Source organism: Sturnus vulgaris, chromosome 5, assembly GCF_052056855.1.
Source record: "Sturnus vulgaris isolate bStuVul1 chromosome 5, bStuVul1.hap1, whole genome shotgun sequence".
Lineage (NCBI taxonomy): Eukaryota > Metazoa > Chordata > Aves > Passeriformes > Sturnidae > Sturnus > Sturnus vulgaris.
In genome coordinates, this window is record NC_142247.1 from 25,844,541 (window position 1) to 25,857,454 (window position 12,914).

At 41.4% G+C, this 12,914-nt stretch overlaps 3 non-coding genes across 3 annotated transcripts; 2 read left to right on the plus strand and 1 right to left on the minus strand.

The window, feature by feature from the left end:
- Positions 1 to 5,862: 5,862 nt before the first annotated feature.
- Positions 5,863 to 5,934, plus strand: TRNAD-GUC (transfer RNA aspartic acid (anticodon GUC)). The gene has a single exon. It is a non-coding gene; the product is annotated as a tRNA-Asp (tRNA).
- A 108-nt stretch (positions 5,935 to 6,042) lies between these two features.
- Positions 6,043 to 6,114, minus strand: TRNAD-GUC (transfer RNA aspartic acid (anticodon GUC)). Its single transcript has one exon. It is a non-coding gene; the product is annotated as a tRNA-Asp (tRNA).
- Positions 6,115 to 6,569: 455 nt separating this feature from the next.
- TRNAW-CCA (transfer RNA tryptophan (anticodon CCA)) lies at positions 6,570 to 6,641 on the plus strand. The gene has a single exon. It is a non-coding gene; the product is annotated as a tRNA-Trp (tRNA).
- Positions 6,642 to 12,914: the final 6,273 nt, after the last annotated feature.

Below are 12,914 nucleotides of genomic sequence, written 5' to 3' on the forward strand. Positions count from 1 at the left end.
TTTCTTCAAGCCTTCAGGTCACACTTTTGCACTCTCATGACTTAGATAAGACATAGGGCATTCTGGTTTTTCTGAAGGAAATAGAGTCAAACAAAAAAAAAAGGAGGAGGCAGAGGAAGAATTGTGAAAAAGAAGATGAAAAAGCTTCTCAATGGAGAAGTCAGAAGTAGGAGTAATAGTACAATACGTGGTAAGGATAAAAATCAACTTCTGAAATGATATTGATGCCTGACTGGTTTTTACTAGTTATGAGGACCACTGGGGATTTCTCAAGGTTTCCCTGTGCATATGGATTACCACAATCATTGGAGTATACCCCTAAGTAAGGAAAAGAAGAACCTGGTATCCATGCCAATGTGGTTCCTGTATCATAAGAAAGAAGAAGGGAGGAAATTCTTACTACCCTGTGAAGCCACGGTTTTGTCTAAAAAGTCTAAAAAGGGAGTGCTCTTCTCTTCCCCGTGCACAATACAATGAAGTAGCAAAAGGTGGAGCCTGGAGGACCAGGAATGCACAGTGAAGAAGCCTGCACTGCAACAAATTGCTAGAGTGCTGGTAGCTTTGACCTTGTTCGGTTGTTAAATAAGTTGTCAACTTTGCCTTTTGCTGAGACTGTTCTTAGCACTTTTGAGCGTTTTAACATTTTTCTTTTTTCCCCAAAACATTGATCAAATTCCAAAGGTCTTCTTTAGTTGAACTCCTAAAGCAAGATTGGTAACAAAAATTATACTCTTTATATAAGCTCCACTAACTCATATACCATGCAGAAGATTCCAAACTGTCATTTGTTATGCTTTCTACTTTGTGTTCAATGTTTCCACAGACATGTACCTGATGATGCACTGTGATGTTACAGTATCTGCTCACAATCCTGCTTTCTCTCTCAGCTCCAGTGTTTTCTAAACTCTGAGTTTTGTGTGCCCATTAATATATTTTTCAGTGATGCACGCCTTTCTGTCATGCTAGAACTTCTCAAAAACTTTACCAAAGCAGCAAAACATACAGAAATTTCCCTTTATACTTTCACTACACATTCTGACAGTGTTTTCAAGGTGAGCTCAGTTTACCTGAACTAATAAAAAAATAAAAAGATAAATTAAAAAATAGATAAAAATCAAACTAATTTCTATTCATTCTTGGCTTTGCACCTTGATTTTTCTTTACTCTCTGATTTTTCAGTATTACAGCAGGGCAATCTTTCAAAGTTAGAGAACAGCAAGCACTGTTTAAGATCTGGAACATTAGTACATTCTGAAGTGGCAGAATGTGTGGGTTTTTTTCCTGTCTTCTGCAGGGTCTCCTGTGTAACTATTACTTTGGACCTTAAGCAAGCACCAAGGTTTTGATTTTAATAGCAACTCCTCCCTCCTCTCTATGCTCATCTTTGTTTACATTGACCTGTTTCCCCATTGTAATAATTTAGCCTGTACTTGTCCATGAGGTCTTTATTGGAATGCATGAAAGTGTGATGATTTCCAAGTTAAATTCATTGCATATAGACTCATTTATAATTTTGTGAAACCAGTATATTTAAAAGCCTCCCCTTGCTCTTTACAGTATAAATAATTTCTTTGCATGTGCCTTTATCTCATGACATCTTTGTTGCATTACCTAACATCAATATATGATGCTTTTTCCTGTATTACTTTCTGTGGGTATGGCTATCCCATATTTTTCCTGTCTCTACACTTCATTTAGCTTTATTATTATCCATGAATGACATTCATGATTCCTTTTTTTTTTTTTTGAATGACAGTTTTTTACTTCTAGAATGGATATGATGTGAAAGTCAGTCCTGATTGTTATGCTATAACTGTAAATTAGAGTATTTGATTTTTTTCTCGTTTGTCCCTAGAATTTTCCTTCATAGGCATTATTTGACAGGTCTATTTTGAGGCTAATCATTGACAATTTCAAGATTCTAAGAAATGCCATATTTCAAACCAAGTCAGACCAACAGTGTAATTTTTGAGTTTACTGCAGTCTTTCATCACAGCTAGAAAGTTATTATTATACTTGTAGTCATTTGGTAGACATACTGTGGTATCCAGACCTACATTACACAGGAACACTTAGATCAGTACCCAATCTATTTGCATTTTGGAGTGTCCTGATATGTATCTAAAGATTTTGCTGCATAAACCCTCTTTTGAGATTATTCTGAAACTATGAAATTATTACTATGAAATGTATCTCATAAACAAAGAGAGGTTTATTCTGCACACAAATCCTCTTTGTTTTAATTACCAAGTCTTATCATTCTATTTCTAAGCAGGACCTCTCACAGTTTTTGCTATTGTAAAGTTGAAATTATTCATTAAAACCAGCCAGCCTCTACTTTTCCTGGCTTTCATTTTCCAATTTTTATGGTATTTCTTTAGCATATTTGTTTGGCAATCCCTCCTGAGGACAAGTGATGAGAATGCAGATCCCCTCTGAGAAGGAGTTTGCTCTTATTGGAAGTACCCACTGGATGTAAACCATGTGATGTGAATAAAAATGGCCAGGTTCAACTGTTCAACTTTTTACCTGAACAGAAAATGCAATTCAGCATGGGCACTTCTTTTCTATTTAATTTTAAAATTCTTAGGACATAAATATTGAAGCCCTGAGATTTCTCCAGCAAGTTTCTAAAAGGCTTCATTTGTTAGACAATTCACGACTCACCATGGAGGGGAAGCTGCCCAGCTCTGTGGCTGCATTTAGTACTGAACAACCTATGCTAGGTTAATAGGGGAAAGCCCCTTAAATCCCTCCTCCCACTAATCCCCCAGGCACTGACGTACAATGTCACAGTCCTCTTTAGCCAGAATTTTTTCAGCTCTTCAGCTGTTAATTTCATGTGTGATGTCTGATCATTCCTTCCTTTAAGAGATGTAAATTGATTTTTCTAATAACTTCTTAAACTTCATTTTAGTTAAATCAAAATACATTGGCATGGAAAGAGATCACTGAGCCTCACAGTGAGGCTCACAGAGCCCACTATAAACCCATTACACTGGACAGAAATTGTGTAAGGCCAAAACTATACAGAAGGAAGCCCTGTAAGTTAAGATGCCATTTGATAACTCATATGTTCTTACTGAAAAGCTCATTAAATATTGTGCTGTGAACTTCTGTGAACAGATAAAAATAAAAAGCAAAATAAAACACAAAGAGCAGATGGAGTGTTGGATATGTGTGAATGGGCAGGAATAAGAGCATACAAAACAGCTATGAAGATTAATCAGAATCAAATATATTCAAGTAGCAGCAGCTGTTCAGGATTGTGGCATCCTAAAGACCACACCCAATAAAGGGTTTCCCTCTTAATCTAGGATTTGTGTTTTTTTCATTGATTTAGAATAATTAATTTCTGCAGCTACAGAAGGCTCCATCACTGATCAGTGATGAACCTCAACATGCCCATACCAATGCCTGTTATTTGCCAAGGCAAATAGGTATTGGCAGGTGACTCAGGTGGATGACATCAAACTGGGGGAAGCAGATGATTGCCTCAAGGCCAGGGCTGTCATTAGCAGGACTGAAAGGCTGGAGACGTGGGCCAGTATGAATTTCTTCCAATTCAATTAATGCAAACATGAAGTCCTGCACCTTGGATAGAATAACCCAAGCAGCCAGGAGCTGACTGGGTAAACAGCAGCTTCACAGAAAAGGTCCCACAGGTCCCAGTGAACAATGAGGACAGGCCTGAGTGAGCGACTGCTCTTATAGCAATGAAAATTAGTGATACACTGGGAAATATCAGTAACAGTCTAGCTAGAAGATCAAGGGAAGTGATTACAGTCCCCATTCCCTTCTGGCATTTGTGAGGCTGCCTATGGAGAGCTGTGCACAGTCTGGGGCAGTGTGAAACAAGAAAGATAGCAACAAATTACAACGAGTCTAATGAAGGGTCACCAAAATAATAGAGCTGGAGCATGTGAAACAAGGAGACACTGAGACAGGTTGGTTTGTTCAGGCTGAAGAAGAGGAGGTTACAGGATGATCTGACTTATGTCTTCAGCTACCTGTTGGGAGGGAATAAGGAAGATGGAGCTAGACATTTCTTGGAGGTGAACAGCAAAATGATCAAATTGCAACGTGGCAAATTCCAAGGAGGGGGAATGTGGAAATTCTTCACAGTGAGGGTGGACAACCTGTAGTGACAAAGAGGTAATGGAATTTCCCATCCATTATGAGATTCAAAACTCATCTGGACATTTTGCAAGATGAGCTTCAGGTAAGAAAGCTGAAGTGGGGGTAACTAGCATCCAGCTACAAAGATGTGCTAGATCCCAGCCCTGCTCCTGCCTATGGCTGTAATGGGCCTCTTACAGGTGATTTCCATCAGTCATCTTTTAGCAGCCACCAGGGACAAGCTAAACACAGAGCTGATGTAATGATGAGGAAATCATGCAACAAGATTGTTAGAGCTGGACACGTGAAATAGCTGCATGTAAGATCCTGAGGAGAAGATGGAGCCTCCACAGATCTTGGAGCATTGATGGTAGTCCCCAGTACCTGTTCTGCCCTGCATTTGCATGTCTCTGTGACAAATCAATAGGGAATGTGTTTGCTCTAAAACTGCAAATCATTGCAGCCTCATAATAGTCCATCCAATTCAAAACAGTCCTTTTGCTGTGCTGACTCACACCTCCATGTCTCTTCTTGCTCTCTTTCCTAGGTATTTTTGTATAAGTCATCTTCTTGTTTGGGGTACATGAAGATGGTTGAAGCTCAATTCCCTGACCACAAGGGTTAATGAACAGAAGGAACTGAGAAATTGCAGGCAAAAAGATCCAAAATAAGTGTGTGTGGTCCTATAAAATGCAAACTGGCAATGTTTGATCTACCAGAAAGCCTCCCAGCTTCAAGCAAACCATTAACATCTTTTGAATAAAATTTGAACATGCACAGCAAATGTAGATCAGCCTGGAAACACTGGTCTTGATCTTGCTCTGGGAGGTTTAAAGCCTATCACCAGATCACAGCCCTACAATATGACTCATTACACTACATGTAAAGTCTTGATATTGCTATGAGACTGGGGTTGTTATTTTCACTTTTCAGGACAAAATTTCTATCTGTTGCATCTACTGAGAAACACATCCAAATGTTTAAATGAGTAGGCCAATTCTCAGAAATGCACTGTTTACAGGTCGCTTATATTTAGAAGTCTACATAAAGGATGCTGTTGGCTCTCTAGCTATGATTACCTGAAAAAGCTAAGCTGGGGTTCATTTATGCAAAGAAATACTAGCAGTAGTGCAGGCCAGCAAAAGAGAACACCATTTGCTCCAATCGCTTGTTTATTATATGATGTTAATTCTTCATCTCAGAAGTCAGCAAATTAAATATAGTTTCTTATCTAATGTCACTGTGATACAAACTTACAACCATGTTTCTGCTGACCGGGTCAGCATCAAGCCAGATGGTCAGCCCATGTGCTTCGGCCTTTTACTCTCAAATCTCAAAGTAGCTGGTTTCCATTTCCCTCGTTCCTTTTTTAGGTAGGTAAGGAGCAGGTGCTCCGGTTCTTTAACCTCAAGGACTGCTGACTCCAGCACTTCTCAGGTTCCCGTAAAAAGAAACTCTGCGTGAACGAGATGCAGAACTCCAAACGCACAGACACCCGAGCTGCCGGACTGCTCCGCTCCCCCCGCCTGCGGCCGGGCAGTTCCCTCCCGCGGCAATTTCCAGGGATTCGTGTCCGCAGGCCCGCGTGCGGGGCCGCAGTGGGGACAGGAGGTGCAGAGCTGTCCCTGTGTCGGGTGGGTGCGGAGCTGTCCCTGTCCCTGTGCCCGCCCGCCTCACACTCGCCCACACACACCGGGGCGGGCGGAGCGGGAGGGGCCTCCGCGGGGAGGGAGAACTCGCGGCTCCTCGTTAGTATAGTGGTGAGTATCCCCGCCTGTCACGCGGGAGACCGGGGTTCGATTCCCCGACGGGGAGAGCTGCGCTCGCGCGCGCTTTTTATTTTTCTATTGCCCCGCCCCGCGCGAGCCGTTGACGCCGACGGCAAAGGCGCCGCCTGCCGGCAGCAAAAATAAACATTGCGGCCTCCCCGTCGGGGAATCGAACCCCGGTCTCCCGCGTGACAGGCGGGGATACTTACCACTATACTAACGAGGAATTGCCTGACAGAAGGTTTTGCGGAACTCCTTTTATGCGCAAATCCGAACAACCGGGTCCTTCTGGCTAAGTACAAATGCTGCGCTGCGGGCGGAGGGACAGCAGGGGAGACGTCTGGCAGCGGGAGTATGGACCCACGAGCCTGCGTAGGGCGGCAACGGCGCGGGAAGCGAGCTCGGCACCAGCAGCGAGCGGGGGCGGAAGGCCCTTGCTGCTGCGGACCACTAGCGGGGGTGTGGGTGGGGAGAGTTAATGTGCTTGCGCGGGAAGGCGGTAACGGAATAGTGGCGGAGCAGATGGGCCGGCGCAGGGGCGCGGCCGCCGCGGCGGACGGGCAGGGTCCTCGGCCGCGCCGGCCCAACTTGACCCCAGCCCTGCCCCTCCGGGCACAGGGGCCGCACCGCCGGCGGCCCTGGCGGCCGAGTTGTAATACTCTGCCCACAGCCGCCCAACAGGACCTCGTGGCGCAACGGTAGCGCGTCTGACTCCAGATCAGAAGGCTGCGTGTTCGAATCACGTCGGGGTCATCACCTTTTTTTCCGATCTATTGTAAGCTTTTACCGCTTTCCTCCCGCAGGAAACCGAGGAAGGCTGTTGTTGGATCCTCTTTGTTTTCCCCTACAGCTTAGGGTCTCCTCTTTTGCTTGAGACTGAGAGGGCAGCGCGACACAGAGGGATCAACGGAGGTCAAAGCACAGGAGTGCTGCTGTAGCAATGTAATCCTAAAGATCCCGTTGGATAAAATTGGCATGTCTTTGTTTAGGGTCTTTGTGTGTATAGGATTAGGTGTATATAGGTCTGATTACATGCTTAAACACAAAAGGCAAGAACGTGTCAAAGGTTTACTTTATTAAGGCAACTGACTGTGTGGAAATGATGAAAAAACTTCAGAAAGTTGTATAGAAAGAAAAACTTCAGATTTTAAAGGGGACAAGGGCTCCAAAAATGACAGAGATATCATGTTTTCAGTACCGAAATTCACAAACAAGAAGTAAAAAGTAAAGGCAGAGGCAGCAAGTGGTCTGATGGAGCCAAGAGTTCAGAGATACTTGTCTTGAAAAGAATAAAACCCTGACAGGAGAGAGAGGGGACCAGGGGAGGTGGGGAAAACCTCCGAGGGTGATGGGGTTAGGCTGCGGAACAGAAGAGTTTTCTCAGAGCAGCTATTTCCACATGCTGAGGTTGACAGATACCCACAGCAGAAAGGCACAGAGAGGACTTAGCTTTGATTTAGACATGAGATAGCAAGTTTTAGAAATAATACTTTAGTGATTTAAATGGACTGGAAAGTTTGACACTTGATGAAATTTAATTGGGAAGAAAACAATAGTTTGTGAAGGGCCTGAACTGAGAGACAATGCCAGAGATACAATTCTCACTTTGTAAGAACTGATTATTAGTGTTGTAAACCATAGAAGAAAATGAATACAGAAGTCTTAGAAATCAGATGCAGCAGGGTCAACAAATTATGTGGGGGTTTTAAGCCAAATACTTTGGCTTTTACAGGCTACTGTTTGTTCTATATACTCTTAAAACCTTTTAAATACAGAAATTCTGCATCTTCCTTAAGTGATCTGTTCCAGTACTTTGCTATTCTGACAATTACAAAATTGGTATCTCTAGTTTAACCCTGATGTCTCTTTGGCCTCAATTTAAATCCAGCCCTCATGTCATTGCACTGGAGAACAGCTTATTCCCTTCTTTACTATAGCTACTTCTTACATATTTGAAATTTGTTATGTCTCTCTATAGATGTTTCAGCATAACAGACTATGTTTTCCAGGCCTCTGATTATTTTATCACTTGCCTCTGGAGCCTTTCCAAACAAGCTGCATTTTTAAGCGCTCAGAACTGGTCTCAGTATTTCAGCTGACTCAGATTTTACCAGGTCTGAATGGACAAGGAGAATTGTCTGACATGCTATGCTGACAGGAATTCCATTTAATGTTGTTAGTCTCACTTTTTTTTTTTTTTTTTTTTTTTTTTAATGCACAGTCTGTTAGATGGATGCATTTTGTATGAGATGCATAATGTTAGATGTTTCCCTGGTTCCACACAGTATCTTATCTCTCAGCCTCACCACCCACCAGAGAGCTGGATGTATAAGCAGCAGCAATCTGTTTGCATTCCTGTATCTCTGCCAAAGCAGGTGCCCCACTCTAAACATTCCAGAGCGTTGCCAGACAATATCTCTGGCTTGCAGTAAGGGTAATATCTGCTTATAGGAGTCAAACTTTTCAGGGTGTGGTTTCACACTAGTATACCTGACATGTGCAGGTTGTCACAAAACAGTCCATCTCGCTCTGCTCTGTCCATCCCTGCCTGTGTGTTTCCCTCCTTCCACTTGGATCACATCTTGCAATGGCATTGCAGCAGCTGCCAGCTCAGCACGTGAATCTGGTAGCACAACTACTAGATCCAACACAGGAAAGGCACCAGGAGTGCATGGCCTGGGACAGGATAGAGAGCAGGATCATCCTCTTCAGCAACAACCACAAATACCAGTTGTTCAGTTTAAGATTTTGTCAACTGTTCTGTGGGGGGAGAGGTCACTGTCTCTAAATCAAAATCATCTAGTGATGTTTCAAAACTAAATGAAAGAATTAAACATGCCTTAGCTATGTACAAACTCTCTCACTCCATTTCCTATTGGTGAAGTGGGGATAATAGTTCTCTTTGACCTTACAGATGTTTTGTCAGGTTGACTCCATTCATTCCAAGGCATCTAAGTAAGCTAGTGGGTATTTGTCTCTCACCAGCATTTCAACAGCCCATGTGCTTCTGTGCTTTTTATCTCTTCCTGGCTTTTAAATACTGCATTTCATAAACTGACCTCTTAACACAGATGCTTTTTCTTATAAAATTTTTACTAGCTGAATATAGACAAAAACTTAAATCCACTTAAGCTTCAAAAAACAGTGGAGCTGAAGTAATAGCTTATATATGGTAAATATGGCTTCTGTGTTTTACAGAAATAAATATCCAAATAATTCTTGTTTGGAAATGATTCAGTGTAGGAAACTACCCTGAAAACTGTTCGTTTCATTTTTGCCAGCGTACTTAAGCAGGAGCTGACACTTCTGTTTTCAGCCCTTGTCAGTATAGGCCTTCACTATCACAAGATCAGCAGTAAGACGTTTCAAAGCAGTTGTACAAATTTCCTTCCCTAGGGACAGCCATATAGTGCTGGGCATCCATTTATTCACCTGTTCACTGTGTCAGGTGACACTGGCAGAGCAACTTTCCTGGTGGCTGCCAGCTCTGGAGCTGCTCTAGAAGCAATATGCTCCATTATACTAAGGCATGCTTGCTTTCTTATCACTTTTCCCTTTCTACTTCAAGACCAGACATTTCTAATGAGAAAACTACAGTTATTTAAAAGCCACCTAATTTTTATAAATTAATCAAGATTGTGGAAAAGAAATAATTGACTCTAGAAAGTATAGTTATGCTGTGCTAGATATTAGGGAACTGCTTATTTTATTTCCAGCAAAGCTTTCCAGTTTATATTGCATTTCTCAAAGGGAATATCATTTTCATAGTGAAACCTGCCAACACTCAGTTAATACTTCATACAGCTTTTTTACATTGCCTTATCAGCTCAGTCTAAGACAAGAGCATGTCTATAACACTTGCTTAAATGCCTTTTCTATGAATTTATAGTCTTCACAATGTTATCTGTTGTGAGGCGAATGTTACATATGAATGCAAATTATACATCTATACTTCATTATAGGCTGCTTTACAGACCCTCCACTTAATTTAGGATGCTTTTTTGAATGCACATATATAAAAAAATCTTTTTTTTCAGCATACTGCAACATAAACTATTTGTTTCATTTTTATGGGTGGCATTAGAGGTTAGAAATCACAAACTTAGGGAAACCCGAGCAAGAAATCTGAGACAGTTTAAAAGGCATTCAGTATTTTTATGCCAAAGATGAATGTATGCTTGAAAAATCTCTTTCTCACACTCAGGAAAGCTAAGAAATTCCAGACATTTGGGAGGGTCCTATAAAGGAAGGTTTTTTGGCTTCTCCTTTCAGCATATTTCACATTTTTAGGCAAGCTTGGAGCAGTTTTTTAACCACCGGAAATGGCAATAGTCTCACAACATTTTAACTTTTTTTCCTAAACTTTGCTTTTGTCAGCATTTATACTGACAATAGGTAAATTGGAACTACCTGTTTCTCAGGTAGAGGCAGGTATTCTGGTTTTTGAAAACCAGAACTTGCAGTTAGGGATAAATATTAAAGTACTGGAAAGCTTCACAGAAGGCATGGTAAAACAACAGTACCATGCTCCAACCTTTACACAACAAATTCTTGAATAGGCACATGGACCAGAGACTTCATATTTGTGGGGTTTTTTCCCCCCACTGTAACAACATTAGAAAGATCTTTTGAGCTCATTCATAGGGAACTCGTTCCCTTAATTCCTTCGACTGCTGCCTCATGTTACAAAATGTGACTTCCTTTGTCCTTCAAACAGAACAAAGGTGCAGATCCTCTGCTGTATTATTGTGGTGACACCTACAGGTAGGTTCCAATGTCAATCATCATGTATGTGCATGCTTAAGTGCTTTCTTATACTACTTTCCCTGTCTTTACCTTGCCTGGACGATGCCTGTTGATCCCAAAGTGTGACAGTAACAAGCATTGAACCAATAAATGACAATTTTGTGCCAAGGACTGTTTAGGGACTTGGCTTCCCAGAGAAATCTATTGCTCTGAAGAAGTGACACTGAAATATAATGTTGTACTTCTATAGTTTTGGCTGCTTTGGAAGCAACTAAAGGTAACCAATAAAAGAATTCTGTGTCAGTTACATCAGGGTAACAATGTAACAAAGAAATTAATTCACAATACTTTTTTTTCTTTATAGCTGAGGAAAGTAGCTTTCAAAACTTCAATGGACTGTAAATATGAACTTTAAGCAATGTTAATCAGACCCACAACCTCAGTGGCTCCACAACTGTACTAGAGTCTGAACAAATAGCCAAAACATATGATAAGTTTTTGCTGTCTTTATGCTTCTATGCTAGTTTGATCTGACAGCAAAAGCAGAAAAACACAGAACCAAGATAAGGCAAATCGGCCCATCCATTTGTTATGACCAAAGCTGAAGTGTAACTGAAGGGATTTACTGCTTCATACCATATTCCTGTAGGAGTTTTTAATGCTACACTTAATGCATTAAAACCAGGACTATCATCAATGTATTTAGACTTCAAGCTCACTAGTCGTACTTCCTTCCACTCCTGAATTGTGACTGACAAGAAAAGCCAGCACCAACTGTATTGCAGGATCCGAACAGTACAGTGAGCTGCAAATGGTGCCTGCACTCTTCTAAGAGGTACTGCCAAAAAACAAGCTTCAGGGCTATTGTACCATTATTTTCTGTGGGGATGTTAGATGGTGACTGCATCAACTTTTCAGATTGTATTTTCACTTTGGCTAAAATTTCCCAGACACAGCTCCCCCTTATGCTGCTTTAAAACATTAGACTTGATACAAGTTGAAATGGTTCTTTTTTACATCAGCACGATAGCTGAAGAATCTCTCTAAACTATGCTGTGCAACTCATTCCATATCTGAAAAAGACGCAAATTATTAAAGGCAGAGGAAAGACTATTTTCCAAGCCACCTAAAAGCTTTTCAAGGTGAAAAAAATACTATCTATGCTCTAAATTAGTACTAAGTACTTTTAGTTTGAAGAGGAATTTAATTTCCTTTATGCATTTCCAAAACACCTGTCATGTAATACCCATGTACCTGGTAAAATTTTGGGTAAGATATGATGAAAAATAGGTAGAACCATCTGTTTCATTCAACTTAAAAGTAAGTGATAGCAGTCAATCCACATTGATACATTACTTTTTACTGTGTATTTGTGTGGTGTTAATGGAGGAAGATGTTTCTACCCACTCTTCAGCCTCGTTGCCAAGCGAACTGAACAGGTTAAATATGTAAGTAAATATGTACGCTTTCAGATACAAATTATAATGAACTTCAAATGACTGCCACCTCACAGAGCTACTGGCACAACAAGGTAAATTAAATGCCCCAAGCTAAGCTTCGCCCTTGTCTTAATTACTTTGTTACACCACACCAATTCTTCAGTGAGAAGCGTCCGGCTGCTTATGGGTGGGTCTTTGATCTGTCTCGAAATTACCTGCCATAAAAAAATAACCCTCACCGCCTTCATCTAGCTGATACTGAGGCTACGGTGAGGTAAATAGGAACAACAGGCACCACAACAGCTGATGGAGCACAGATCAGTACTGGAAATCCCTTTCCCGAAAAGTAATTTATAACTGTCTCTGGAACACAAAGGGGAGTAGGTGCAAACACCAACAATCCTGTTTCAGATTGATGACTGATGGGAAAATTAAAATAGCCACATTTAAAATCTTATCTGCGGTACTGCAAGGCAGTTTTCAAAAGTATAGGATACATAGTCAAATCTAAACACTAAACCCTTCCCGTCATAAAACAGAAGCAGTGCGTGTTTCCCAGCAAGCCGCGTGTAAACACAGGATTTAACCCGCTTGTTTAAAGACTGCACTCTTGAACTCAATCGAACTTCTCCAGCAGGGACACTTGTGACGTTTTGGAAGTCGCCTTTACAAAAAAATAAATAAAACTACTATGCGCCTTTCAAACTGTGGTACCACAGATGCAAGTTTGGGGGTTTTTTTGCCTTTAAGTCACCGTAAGGGTGGCAGTCACACTAACAGATTAGCTACGGATTTCCCGGCTGGATTTCTTCTGAAGCCCGACAGCTAAAGGGTTGGGTTA